The sequence below is a fragment of the Pinus tabuliformis genome, chromosome 7 (genome assembly GCF_031772625.1).
Source record: "Pinus tabuliformis cultivar Carrire ecotype Pingquan chromosome 7, CPIR1, whole genome shotgun sequence".
NCBI lineage: Eukaryota > Viridiplantae > Streptophyta > Pinopsida > Pinales > Pinaceae > Pinus > Pinus tabuliformis.
In genome coordinates, this window is record NC_142293.1 from 95618863 (window position 1) to 95632313 (window position 13451).

Below are 13451 nucleotides of genomic sequence, written 5' to 3' on the forward strand. Positions count from 1 at the left end.
TATATAAAATTTGACAGGTTTATGTATGAACAAGGTTATACTAGATGTCACTCTGATCATTGTGTTTATCTCAAAAGGCAAAATGATGGCAGCTATATTATATTGTTATTGTATGCAGATGGCATGCTTGTTGCAATTTCTAACATGCAGGAAATAAATGTGCTCAAAACAAAATTGGAAAACTCATTTGCAATGAAGGATTTGGCTGCTACAAAACAAATCCTTGGTATGAGAATAACTAGAGACAAGAAGAATCTCAAATTAACATTGTCTCAAAGTGAGTACATACAAAAGGTGTTGAAAAGGTTTAATATGTAGAATGAAAAACCAATTAGTATACCTTTTGCTATCCATTTCAAACTAAGTAAGAAAATGTGTTCCAAGGCTCAGGAAGAAATGGATTATATGTCTAAAGTTCCATATGCATCAACACTTGGAAGTTTAATATATGCAATGGTCTACACAAGGCTTGATATTGCACATGCAATGGGAGTTGTAAGCAGGTACATGAACAATCCAGGAAAAGAATATTGGAAGGCAGTGAAGTGGATTCTCAAGTATTTGAGAGTTACCACAAATCAAGCATTATGCTTTGGTGGTTCAAACATTGCTCTACAGGGATACGTTGATGCAGATATCGTGGGTGATAGAGATAACAGGAGGAGCACCACAGGGTATGTGTTCACTGTAGGTGGAACAGTTGTCTGTTGGGTCTCAAAACTGAAAAGTATTGTTGCACTCTCAACAACGGAAGCAGAGTATGTTGCTGCTACAAAGGCTAGTAAAGAAATGATTTGGTTACAAAGGTTTCTAGATGAATTGGGTAAGAAGCAAGAGTTGGGCAGGTTATATAGCGATAGCCATAGTGCCATACATCTTGCAAAGAACTCTACATTTCATTACAAGACTAAACATATGCAAGTCAAGTACCATTTCATACGGTCAGTATTGGAAGATGGACAGTTGAAGTTGGAAAAGATACACACAAGCCAGAATCCTGCAGATATGTTAACAAAAGTTGTAACTAGGGAGAAACTGAGATTCTTCTCAATTTCAATTGATCTTCAAGTATGATGAACAAGATGAGAAACAGCCAGGTCCAAAGTGGAGTCATTGTCCAGCAAATGAAGCAGCAGTGGAGTTGTTATAATTAGTTTCCAAGTGGGAGATTGTTGGGTGTGGAGCATGATTATCTTCTTTATTTAGAGGTATCACCACAGTGGACCCTAGTTTCTAATGTTGCGGCAACACCACCCGTAAAATGTACACTGTAAGGGGGGTCTAGGAGCGGGCAGTAGTGCCCCTGAAGCTAAAAATAGATGTAAAATTGCCTTGTAAAATGTTTTAATTTCGTAGTCAATATGGATCGTTCATTAGGCGGAGATCTGACGGTAGATGTTATGTTTAATTTAGGGTTTTTTCGCCTAGAAGGAAACCCCTCGCTATATATGAGGGAATTGTATTGCGTCTATGTAGATCTATATTCTGAGTGAGAAAGAGAGAGGAGAATGTCTGCGAGAAGAGAGGGAATTACAGCGGATCTGTTGTAGGTTGTATCTCTTCATTTTGCTGGATAATATAAAAGGAAGGACTGGTTGTTTCTCCATGGACATAGCCCAAACTGGGTGAACCACGTATATCTGTGTCTCTCTTGTTTTATGTGTTTTCTATGTTTATATTTCTGCAATATTTTATGTGTTCCATTGCTCTATAATATATAATTTTCTAACAAACTCCATGCTATCCCTACCATCCACCTCCACCACAACCACAGCCTCAACAAAATCAATCTCAAAGATCCATTCCCACTAAACTACGTGTACCACCATTTCCAAAAGTCACACAAGGAAGTCGCTTACCCCACTTACAATGCTAAGGTACAACACTTCCTAACATCTCCTATTGATCTCAATGGTATTCATCTTAGCTCAAGAAGAATACTGCAAAAAAGAGATTCTCTTGATGCCATTCAAGGATAATGTGTAGAAAAAGAAGATTCAAATGAGAAGACCAAAGAATTATGGCTTGTACTTGATGAAGATAAAACATCAGAATAAAGATTGAGAAAGTTACATCATTAGATCCTCTATGTGTTCAAGAGAATAATCAGAAAAGGGAAGAAGATATGAATTTCATGGAAGAAGAAGACATCCAAGATGATCTAAATCAGAAAGTGGACTAGGGGCATCAAAACTATATTGAAATATGATTCTAGACAATCAGTAATTTGCAAGCACACACTCTTTTTCAACGATTCTTGATCTCATCTCAATCAAAGCCTTTGGTCTATGAAATTTAGGTTCATGTCAAAGCATATACCTCAAGCCTACACATCAGTTTATCTGTCATATTGATGTGAACATGGCTCCATTAGAAGTATTCTTATACTTGAAAGAGATTTTTTTTTCAAGTAGAGTAGGATAGAAAAAAATAAAAAATGGAAAATAAGAGAAAAAAATGAAATCTTAGGTGAAAACCTCCTTTGAGGCGCTTGAGATTGGCTCATTGATTGAAAACCACCATGAGGCAGTGAATGGGTTGGGAAAATGGAGAAAAGGGAGAAAAATAAAAGATCCTAGGTGAAAACCTCCTTTGAGGAGCCTGGGCAGACCTACTAGTTGAAAACCTCATTTAGGTGGCTAGTAGACCTAGGAGAAAAAATGGAAAAGAAAATAAAGAAAAAATTGCTCCATGTTTCTCTCTCTCATGAATGCAAGCACTCTCCAACCTCTGCAAGCATATAAAACAAGTTAGCCACCAAAAGAAAAGTTGATCAAAAGCCTAGTTAAAGGAAGTCAAAATTGGACTTTCTCCTCCTTTGCTCAAATGATACAAAAGGACCAAGGCTATGCCAATACATAACCCTCATCTATTTCCACCATCCACTCATCATTCCCAAGATTTTACCACTCATTTTCATTATTGTCCTAAAATGCTACGCGAAGGGTCTGTTTTGCTACAGGAAGTAACAATACACAGAGCAGAAAATAATTTTTGGCATATCTTGAAAAGCATGCATCCATTTGCCAAGTTGTTTTAGGGGGAGATGAAAATGGATGATAGTAACATTCCCAAGAAATTTCAAAAAAAAATTATGCACACTTTTCAAGAAATTGACCTCCATCACCTACATCCATTTTTACTTTTTCTCGATATTCGTACATCCATTTTCCAAGTTTTTTAATGGGGAAATGGATATATATGATGGTAACATGCCCAAGATATTTCAACAAATTCCAGGGCACAGTTTTCGAGAAATCGACCCCCATCACTTACATCCATTTTTAATTTTTCTCGAGATTCGTGCACCCATTGGCCAAGATGTTTTATTGGGATCTGCATAAGCATGATGGAAACATGCTTAGAAAATTTTAGGTCAATCTCTTATACCATTTGGGAGATATGGAAAAAACAAGTCTGCTACAGGTTTGCTACAAGATTCCCTGTACTGCTATAGGATGTCCTGAACTGCTACAATAAGTCGGTTAAGGAGTTTTGGAGGCAAAGAATGGTGAGATGAAGAGTTGGAAGGGTGTATGACAGTTTTGAAAAGTGTGGGGAAGGTGAACATCACGCATGACCAATCCCGACACTCCAAGAAGGTCAGATTTTACTAAGACAAATTGCTCATGGTAACTGGAAGACAGAGGTTTAGAATGTAGGTTGGCATCCATCAACTCCAACAATAGTAGATTGAACGCTGGAAAGAGGTCTACACACAAAAAAAGATTACATCATTCAGAAAAAAACATCATGCTATGATTTCTTATGCATCAACAAACAAAGGAAGTCAACACCTCTGAAATCATCATGTTATGAAGCTTAGCAACAACATTTTAGCCACGGATGTGAAGCAGTAGCAACAACACCCAAAAAAACTTAGGTGACCTCCATATTCGAGGCTATCATCAATAGGACCTACAGAAAATTATCACATGCAGCTTCAAGACCACCAAAAGAAACTTCAACATTCATATCAGCAACCTCAATATCACTTGCAAAAACACATCAAGAGTAAGGCTCAGGTATGCAATCCTTTAAACCTTTCTAGAGAACTTATTTTAGCTTCAAAAACATTGCAAGTGTATGAAGGAAAGGGCTTTTATAGCCAAGATTAGTAGCAGAGCAACATCGACCTTATTTAGCAATTAAGTTCACTTTTCCATCGAGATACTCACATATGGGGGAGAGGACAAGACAAAAGTGAAAAGGACTTGAGAAAGTGGGATGTAATCATTTAGTCATGATGGAAGACAAGGAGTGTGAAGGGGTAGGTGAGAGCCAACCCAAATAACTCAATGAACTTTGAGTTTATTTTGCATGCAACAAAAAAATAGAGAAAAGTTGAAAAAAGAGAAAAAATAATGGAAAAAATGAAAATACGAAGAAAGAAAAAAGAAATAAAAGGTGGACCACCACCTCTTGCCATGAAAAATTTAGTTTCTACAGGATTCAGGTTGTGTGCAACTCATTATAGTTGAAGAACCACCTAAGGGAAAGAAGCAACCTCAACCTACATTAGGGCTTCCTTGGAAAACTGAGATAGAGATGCAGTAGCAAGAAGAGCTGCAGAAAGAGAATCAAATAGACCAAAAAACAAAGCACGCAATATGTCAGCATACATGAAGAATAACAAGGTGAGCGGGATGAATAGGTCACCCAGAGGATGAGTAACAGTTTCAGCAAGGGGGTATGACGGGCCTCGAAATTAGTCATAAATTAAAACCCATCTAACCTTTATTAGGAACATGAAGGCTATATTAAACCTCTTCTTCTCCACTTAATAAGGTTTTTTAGCTTTAATATGTTCATGAAGAAGGTTTATGGATAATTGCATATTTGTGCCTAATATTATTTATTTTTGTGGAATATTGTGAAAATATTAGGCAGATTAGGGAGATTTGGAGGAGATAATTTATGGAATTACTCCCTACTATAGGAGGATCAATATTGGATAATAAATCAACAAGATATTCTGAAATTATTTCATAGACTCTGGAGCTCCAATGATTGAGAAACTCTAGGAATGTGTTCCCTATCATTTAATGTCGATTCCTATTGTTGGGAACCAGATCCACTATTTGAGAGATTTTGGAGAGGAAATCTTCCTCCTTTCATGGGAAATGCTTCCTAATAATTTTGTATAAGTACCAAGTCGAATTTGCCTCTAGGGGTTGATTTATATTAGTCTTCTTGTGGCGAGAACTCGTATTTTTGCAGCTCAACTTTCATTTCTTGCGGGGATGTATTTGTATTGATGGAAATAATGAAGATTGGTGCCATTTTCAGATTATAAATCTTAGTATTCTTAATAATAATCTGTGTTTCCTTGGGCTTGGTCATCCAAAGAGCCTCATAGCCCTTTTGTATTATTTACTTTTCTTCCTTTCACTTCTTATTCACATGCATCTCGTGTTCTTGTCTTTTTCTATTTCTGCATTTAGTATTGTTGATTTCTTTTTGTAGGATTGGGTTAAGTGGTTTAAGTGAGTTATTTTGCAGGATAAAAATCATTATTTCATCCTTTGAATAGATTTTGATGGTCATAGTAATCATTGAGCTATTTGTATTAGTTTTCTTATTCCCAAATCTAAATTTTTGGAAGTCCCTTGTGGCAAATAGTAGTAAATTTCTACTATTTTTTAGAACAAGCTAACAAGATTCAATCAAGTTGATTCCACTTGCATTAGATTAAAAACAAAATCTAGTTAGTAAAAACGTTTACCCCATTGCATTCTCACTTGATTAGGTTAGGCATTTGATTGATTAACTAGCTCACTAGTTCTCGAATTTCTAGATTTTAGACTAGTAATTTTTTACTATTTTTTAGCATGTGTTAACAAGGGTATTTTTGAGTGACTCCACTTGTAATGGAGACCTAAGACATCCTATTAAATAAATAAAAAATTCGCATCCAATCTTGATTTGATTTTCTTGGTCATTCGGTGACTTAGATCTTCCTATAGCAAACTTGTTTCCTGTAGCATATTCCTCTAGCACTCTTCCAGCATGTATATACTTGCCCAGATTTTCTCAAAAAGGTTGGTTTTTGTCTCTTAGGGTTGAATCATGACCCCTACGATCTAAATAAATGGTTGAAGAGGAATAAACACCACTTAGAACTTTCCTTTTTACCCTTGCAAAACATCTCAACAATTTGGGTTAATGGACATATTTATGAAATGGATAATACAATGATGATTTTCTTGATTGCCACATCCAATGAAATCTGTCAATGGATATAAAATATTTGAGATGTAATGATTCATATTTCGTTCATGATATTTTATTTACGGAATTATAATAGGTTTTCTTTCCTTGTATTTTCTTTCCTGCAATAGTTTAAGGTTTCTATTTCGAGCATTTCAATTTCTGCAATTAGTTTATGTTTTGATTACATTCACTCTATTACAGCATGGCAACAAAGGAAGGACACATTGTATGTTTCACATATAGTGTTGATACCTCTTAAGTTTGTATGAAACCTAGGCTGATAATTAAAGTTGGTAGCCTTGGGATTTGAAGCATTATTGTTGCAATATTGAGGCTCATCACCTACACAAAAGAAACTAACCAAGACAGAGAAGATGGAATTCAACTAGTATGTTGCCAAGTGTTGTAGGTGCTGCAACACCCTCCAAAATTTTGGATTTCACTCAAATTTCGAATCCTTCCTTGGTCTTTCCCTTGATTGTTGCAAACACTTAAGCTCATTTCACATGTTTTCTCCAATTCCTTCAAATCCTTTCGCTTGTTGGATTAACTATTGTCTTTTGTCATGTTTGTTTGTTATGTAATGTTTGAAAACCTTTCTAGTTGTTTCAAAGGTTTTTCTTGTGCATACTATTTTTCCTAGCCATGTAAACATCTATCGCGCTCATACACAAAGTTTTGTGCAGTGTCACACAAGTGTCGTCACAGTCGTCCTAAAGTCTATCTCAAGTGTCGCACTTGCCGCTTCTTGTCATGAGAGAGTCACATAGAGGGTAATGCTTTGGTTGTTACTCCGGTGGTCTATGTTTTCATGTCATCGAAGTATGCTAAGTGTGTGATCACAAGTTTAAGTCCATCACGAAACTATCTTCCTCCTACACATCCATTTTCGGAAAATCTTCCTGACCGGGCAACTCAACTTCATCGGGCCTTGACTGAGTTGCACAGTATTAGCCCTCATTGATGTGACCTTGTTTCCTAGAACTACGCAGTGCACATCATTGTCCTCCAGGGCAGTTGTACTGCGTAATTCCAGAGCCCAACAACCTTCCTTAACCCCTAGAATTTGCAATTGTGCCTAATAGGTTTCCTTAAAATTCGTACTTTTCATTTTCACTCCTCAAGATTTTCCCTTTTCTATTGGAACCTCGCAATACGTAGAGATCCTAACCTCCCTTGGTGTCTATAAATGTGCAGATGTGTCCTCTAGTGTCCTTCCCTCATCGGTAGCTCACTAGCCTCAAGAATTGTGCAGATTTGTCCTTCGTGCCTCTTTGCTGCCTAGCCCCCCTTGCCTCTAAAAACTGCGCAGAACTAACCTCTTAGGGCCTCATCCCGCATCATCCACTACTCACTCGAATTGCACAAACCTGAATCCTAGTAACCACTATGAAATTTATTTCCCCACTGGGGACTGTGCTAAAAAGTTCCTCAGTCAAGCCTAAGCTACGCTTTGTGCAGTCCTAATGATCAAGATTTCTCCCTGCCACCTGGAACTGCACAATACACAGCTATTGGGCCCTCTCTCTAAGCCTGTCACTTGTCTTGGGACAAGTACATGGTTAATAAGGCATCATGTTAGACTAGGGAGTTTTTGAATTGATGTCATCCTGTCATCAGTGAATTATAGGAACATGTACATTATCAAGCCATGCAAGATGAACAAGAAGGAGAAGAAGGAGAGAATCTTGCATAAAGACTCACTTGTAGTTGAACAGAAAAGTGGAACTATCAAGAGAAAGTAAAGGAACACAAGTGTGCAACCACCTTCCAAGACCGAAGATCATGGAATACCCCGCATTACCAAGCCATGCGAAGGAGAAGAGAAATCATATCCAAGAACATATCTAGCACTCACCAGAAATCATATTCCATGTCAACAGTTTCATGTCAATTTGTGTCATGATTTATCATATGCCACATCACTATTGTTGGCCATGTATATTGTAAATCAAATGTATTGTAAAGTGGAATTCTAATGGACACACATGAATATGAAGAGTCATGTAAGTTAAAAATTCATAGGAAGTTGAACTATCATGAGGGTAGTCAAAGAGCTACAAGGGGTAAGCATCACCCCTTGGTTATATATACCCCCTCATTATATGAGCAAAGGATTTTTCACCTTGGCTCCTCCTGCAAGGCATTAGAGAGACTAGCTAGTTCTCTGAGGAGAAAGGAGTGGCTCCAATGTCCCATTAATGGGGTTAGTGATGCACAATGTGAATATGTATCTTGGAACTTTTTCTTAATAAAAGAAGCCATTTAAGGCCAGCACATTCTTCATGCATGACTTATGAATGTGTGTAATACTATTATATGGACATTTTCATTTCATGTTTGTGTTCACATGTACTAAGATAGTTAAACTATTTCAATTATTTTAGTGCTTATTTTGTTGAGAATGTTTTGTAATGGTTATTATTGTTGTCCCATATTTGTGGACTATTCAACAGGATATTAGACAGATCTTTCCTTTCTTATTGGTGATCACGACCATCATCCATTGTGGAATATCATTGGATGTTAGACGAATCTTCCCTTTGTTTGTTGGTTGTAACAACTATCATGTCCACTGTGGGCTATTATGTTGGATGCTAGACATAGTCCTTTGGTTCATGTGTGTCTCTTCCTAGGTTGTAGTATTACTTCTTACTTAGTGGCTCACTTTTCTCCCCCATCTTTTTGCAGTAAGAGAACCTAGACACACTTTCTTTGCACACACACCATGCACACTCACCTTGCTTTCCAAAGATACCATTGCATCACTCTCTTGTGCTGATAGTTAGAGCCAAGGAAAATATTTAAGTATTCAGTAACCGGGCCTTCATACTGGATGGGACTCCTACACCAAACAATGTGAGTTCTGATTAGGACTTCGTACCGGGGAGATCCCCTAAATGTTGGCGAGTCTAGCACCATCAACAATGATGCACTCAAATGTGGTGCTAGATATTCCTAAATTTGGGAGAAAATCATCAATTCTTAGCTCCTTAACTTCAACATAACTGGATGTTTCATATTTCCCTCTCTCCTAGTATATATTTTTCTATATGTACATGTTGAGAAATTTATGGACCTAGGATTGAATGTTTCAGATCCCAATAAGAATAAACAAACAATTGTGAATTGGATTGATGTTGTTAGAGCTCAACCAAATAATCAAGGTTTCTCCTATTTCCTTTCTTCCTTCATGTCAATTGTTTACAGAATTGTTAACAATGCTGCCCCTCCTAGAATTTTTCCAAAAGCTCAGTCTTTGTTGCAAATGAGTAGATATTTAAAGGTTGGAGATTGGTTTCCATTTGAGGATTACACAAAGATTAGATTATATGGTACAAATATTCCTCCATATAGATTTCTGGTGTTTATGCCTATGAGAATATTTGCATTGGAATTCATTAGGCAGAGCCTAAATATTGATCAAGTGCATTTTGTGCCAGCCAAGAAAGGATATTTATTCAAATTAACCAAGATTGTTGGGATTTTCATTGTCAATAGCAGGAAGGCATGTGAGGAGGTAGAAAATTATTACATAGTATGAATTTCTAGCTGGGAGAGAAGTGGTCTTATGATCCTCATCAAATTATTTCTAAGAGGAGAATAGAAAATGCTTATGCTCCTTATGTCCATGAACCAAAACTTGAATGTTAGAAATTGGCAAATGGAGGCACAGTCCAAATTTCAAGAAGTATGGAAGTTGAAACACCCCTTCCTTTTGAAAAAGAGTTAAAAATAGGACTAGAAATTATGGAATTAGAAGGAGAAAGTTCTCAAGGCAATAAGAGGAAAAAGGTGCAGAGAGGAGGAACATAAGTTGAAGATTTGAGGGAAAATCCTTCCACTAAAATTGGGTTTAAATTGCAAATAGGAGGAGCCAAATGTGCACCCTAATCCCCCAATCCTGAAGGTAAAGAAGATGTATCTTTTAAATCTTTAAAATATTCATATGAAAAAATTGAGGAAAGTAACCAAAAAATAAAGACTAATGTTGCTACCCAACGGGAGGAACAGTCTATTCCTGAGTATCAAACCATACTCCTTTTAGCTATGGATTTGGAGAGGAGCCAGTTGAAACTCTCATTTACACACCCTATGACATAGTCAAGTAATTATGGAGTTGATTTCAATACAATTAGTTTATCAATGAATACCAAAGATATACATTTTCCTAACAAGATAAATCTGCACAGGAAAACTAGAGAGTTCATTTATAATGATCTCAATAAAACTTCATTAGCAGCAAGTAAGACAAAGGCCTTGATAGGGAAAGTAATTGGTCAGTTGAAATTAGAAAAGGCTAACTCACAAGCTCTAAACACTCAAAATTAAAAATTTAAGAAGTTAATTATCAAGCTTGAGGTGAATCCAGAGGAAAAAACAGTTGTCCCAAAACTTTTACAAGGAGCAAAATATGGGATCCAATTGTTAAGAAAAAAAATGAAATTTCCTGCTACTGAGCATGTCTTGGCTCTAGAATTAGCTCAAATTGAAAATGAAAAATAACTTATAACTCATGAACTACTAGAAATAAATAAGGAGGTGGAAACTCTAAAGGAACTCAATGCATGACTAAAACAGAAGATAGATGCACATGTTTTTACAATTGTATTGCAACTAGACTTTGAGTACCCTAATAATAAGCTCACTAGGGTGATGAATAAATTAAATATTTCAGAGGATGAGTTAAGGAAAATACAAAAGAGTTTAGATGATACTAAAGAGAAATTGAAGAATAATGAGAGATAGTTGAGCATGGCTAAAGAAAATGCATCACAACACCACAAAAATTATTTAACAGCCTTTGATGAAATTAATGAATTAAAAGAAAACTAAAAGGTAACATGTCTCTTATTCAAGCAAGTGAAATTATTTGGAATGATATCATCCAACAGAAAAAGGTAATATGGGATCATATGTTGGTCATGGCAGAAGAGATAATAATGGTAAGGGATATAGAAATGGTTATTTGTTCCAATAAAAAAAGTCACAACAGAGTGAACAGTTGGAAAAAAGGATGATTGATTTTCTTAATGCTAAGTATTCTCTGGAGTTGAGAGCAATGGATATTCAAGACAGGAACATCCATTGTTTTATAAATAAATAACATATTTCAAAATAATATCTAGAGGAAAAATTAAAAAATCAGATAGGGAGAGATCAATGAATTAATTTTGGCCTTTAATTCAAACTTTGATAAGACAGTTCGAGCAAGATTACCTTCATGTTGAGACTAGAAAGGAAATCTTCTTCCATGGGAGACCTATGAAACTTTATTAGCGGAAGAAAAGAGTAAAATCAATGCTTCCCATGAAAAAACAACAATTTTAAAAGGGTCAACAATTATGAATCACTTTCAAAGAGATTTTCAATTATTATGTTAGTTAAGACTCTCTTCAATGAAAATCCAACCTACAGTAGAATAACGAATTTCAAGATGGCCTATGATAGATTGATCAAGTGTCCAAATCCTGACTTGGCAGTGTGGAAGAAATGCCTAGATTTAATATCACCAACAAAAGAAGTGGAACTTGGAGCTTCCCCAAGAAAACCTACACAACAATCCCAAGTGATCCAATGAAGACAAAGAAAATAGTTTATTTTGGAAAAATATATTATATTTTGTAATTTCAAGTCAAAACACTTTAATTTCTAAGTTTAATTTTTGAGTCCTCATAAGGACCGAGTAGAACTAAAGATAGTTTTGAAAGTAGTTTGAAATCAGTTCTTCATAGTTAATAGTTTTTGTAACTGTCCTCAATGTAATGTTTCTTTAAAAAGACATAGAGGAACCATTTTTTGGGTTTTGAAAATTTTCTTCAGAGAGCAATACTAGTGTAATGTATCAACATTTTCTTGGAGATTTAATAAATTTTTTGGATGATTCCAACTGCCTTTTGAAAATGATATGTGTTTATTTTCTACTGTAAGTCATTATTTGTTTTTCTTCTTCTAAAATTGTGTAAGAAGTTTTTGGTTATTTCTATTAATACATATTTACTTTTCTTGAAAAGGCTCATAGTAACTGTAGATTTTTTATTAAAATAACCTTAAACTGTGCTCAATAGTTTCATATTGTCACCTTCTCAGTATTTCATGTTTTTGCTAAGGTTTATTACAGGAGATTCTATTACTACAACCTTCTATTTTAAATCTTCCACTTTTTCATTCTATTATTTGGTTACTGCAAAATCTCTCCAACAACATATAAAAATGAAAGCTCTAATGAATTCTAATGACAAGTGGAATTCACATAGAGAATACCCTTATGGAATTTACACTCAACCTTCAATTATTACCCTCCCTTCTTCAATCCTCTAGAATGGATTATTCCTTCTTCAATGTGAAAGATTTCTCTAATGTCGATATGTAGATGATGTGACTATGAAATATCCATCTCATAAACATGGACACTTTCATGGAATTAATTAAAAATTTGTGTTCTTTGTCAAGTTAAGTTCAAGGCTTCTTTTCTAACAAGGATGAATGAGTATTCATGAGACAAATAGTAAAATTAATATTTAAAACAAATAAATAAGAATAATAATAATAATTTAATTTTAAGGCATGGTTTAGGTTATGAGACATTTACTAATTTATTGTTTTGTGGTTTTTTTTTTTGAAAAAATTTAATTAATTTTATGTGAAATCTAGAAAGGAGTTTGTTAAAATTGATCCAAATCTTTAAATAAAACTTCAATAATCATATATTTCTTTGTAACTCAAAATTTAAATGAGATGATCCTTAAACCTCCTTTGACTATGTTATTCCTAGCTAGTCTGATGATCTCATCTTTACCAGGAGGAATGCCAAATTGATTGACCATGTGAAGTCATGATTCAGTCAAACCATGTTCCTCGCCTGTGAAATAGGGAACCTTTTCAAAGTTTTCCATGTTAGGTGAAATGCACCAATGTCAAGCCACATTTGTCCCTTTCTTGTGTAATAGATTACCTTTTCAAAGTTCTCCTTGTTCCCCTATTCTTGTTTTAATGTATGGATTGTCCTTAAGAGTAGAGTGTGGTGTACAAAAACCAAACACCTCTTCGGCTTAGATTAGTATCTGTCTTATGAGCACTCTACTAACTTTTAAGAAAAATATCAACAAATAATACAATAATCCAACATCCAAAGGCAATGATACACTTCTGAAGAGATGCCACCCGACATGATAAAAGAAATGTATTCAAGGACCCAAAACCACAAGAAATTTAATCTCTCTAAATACCAAATAGAA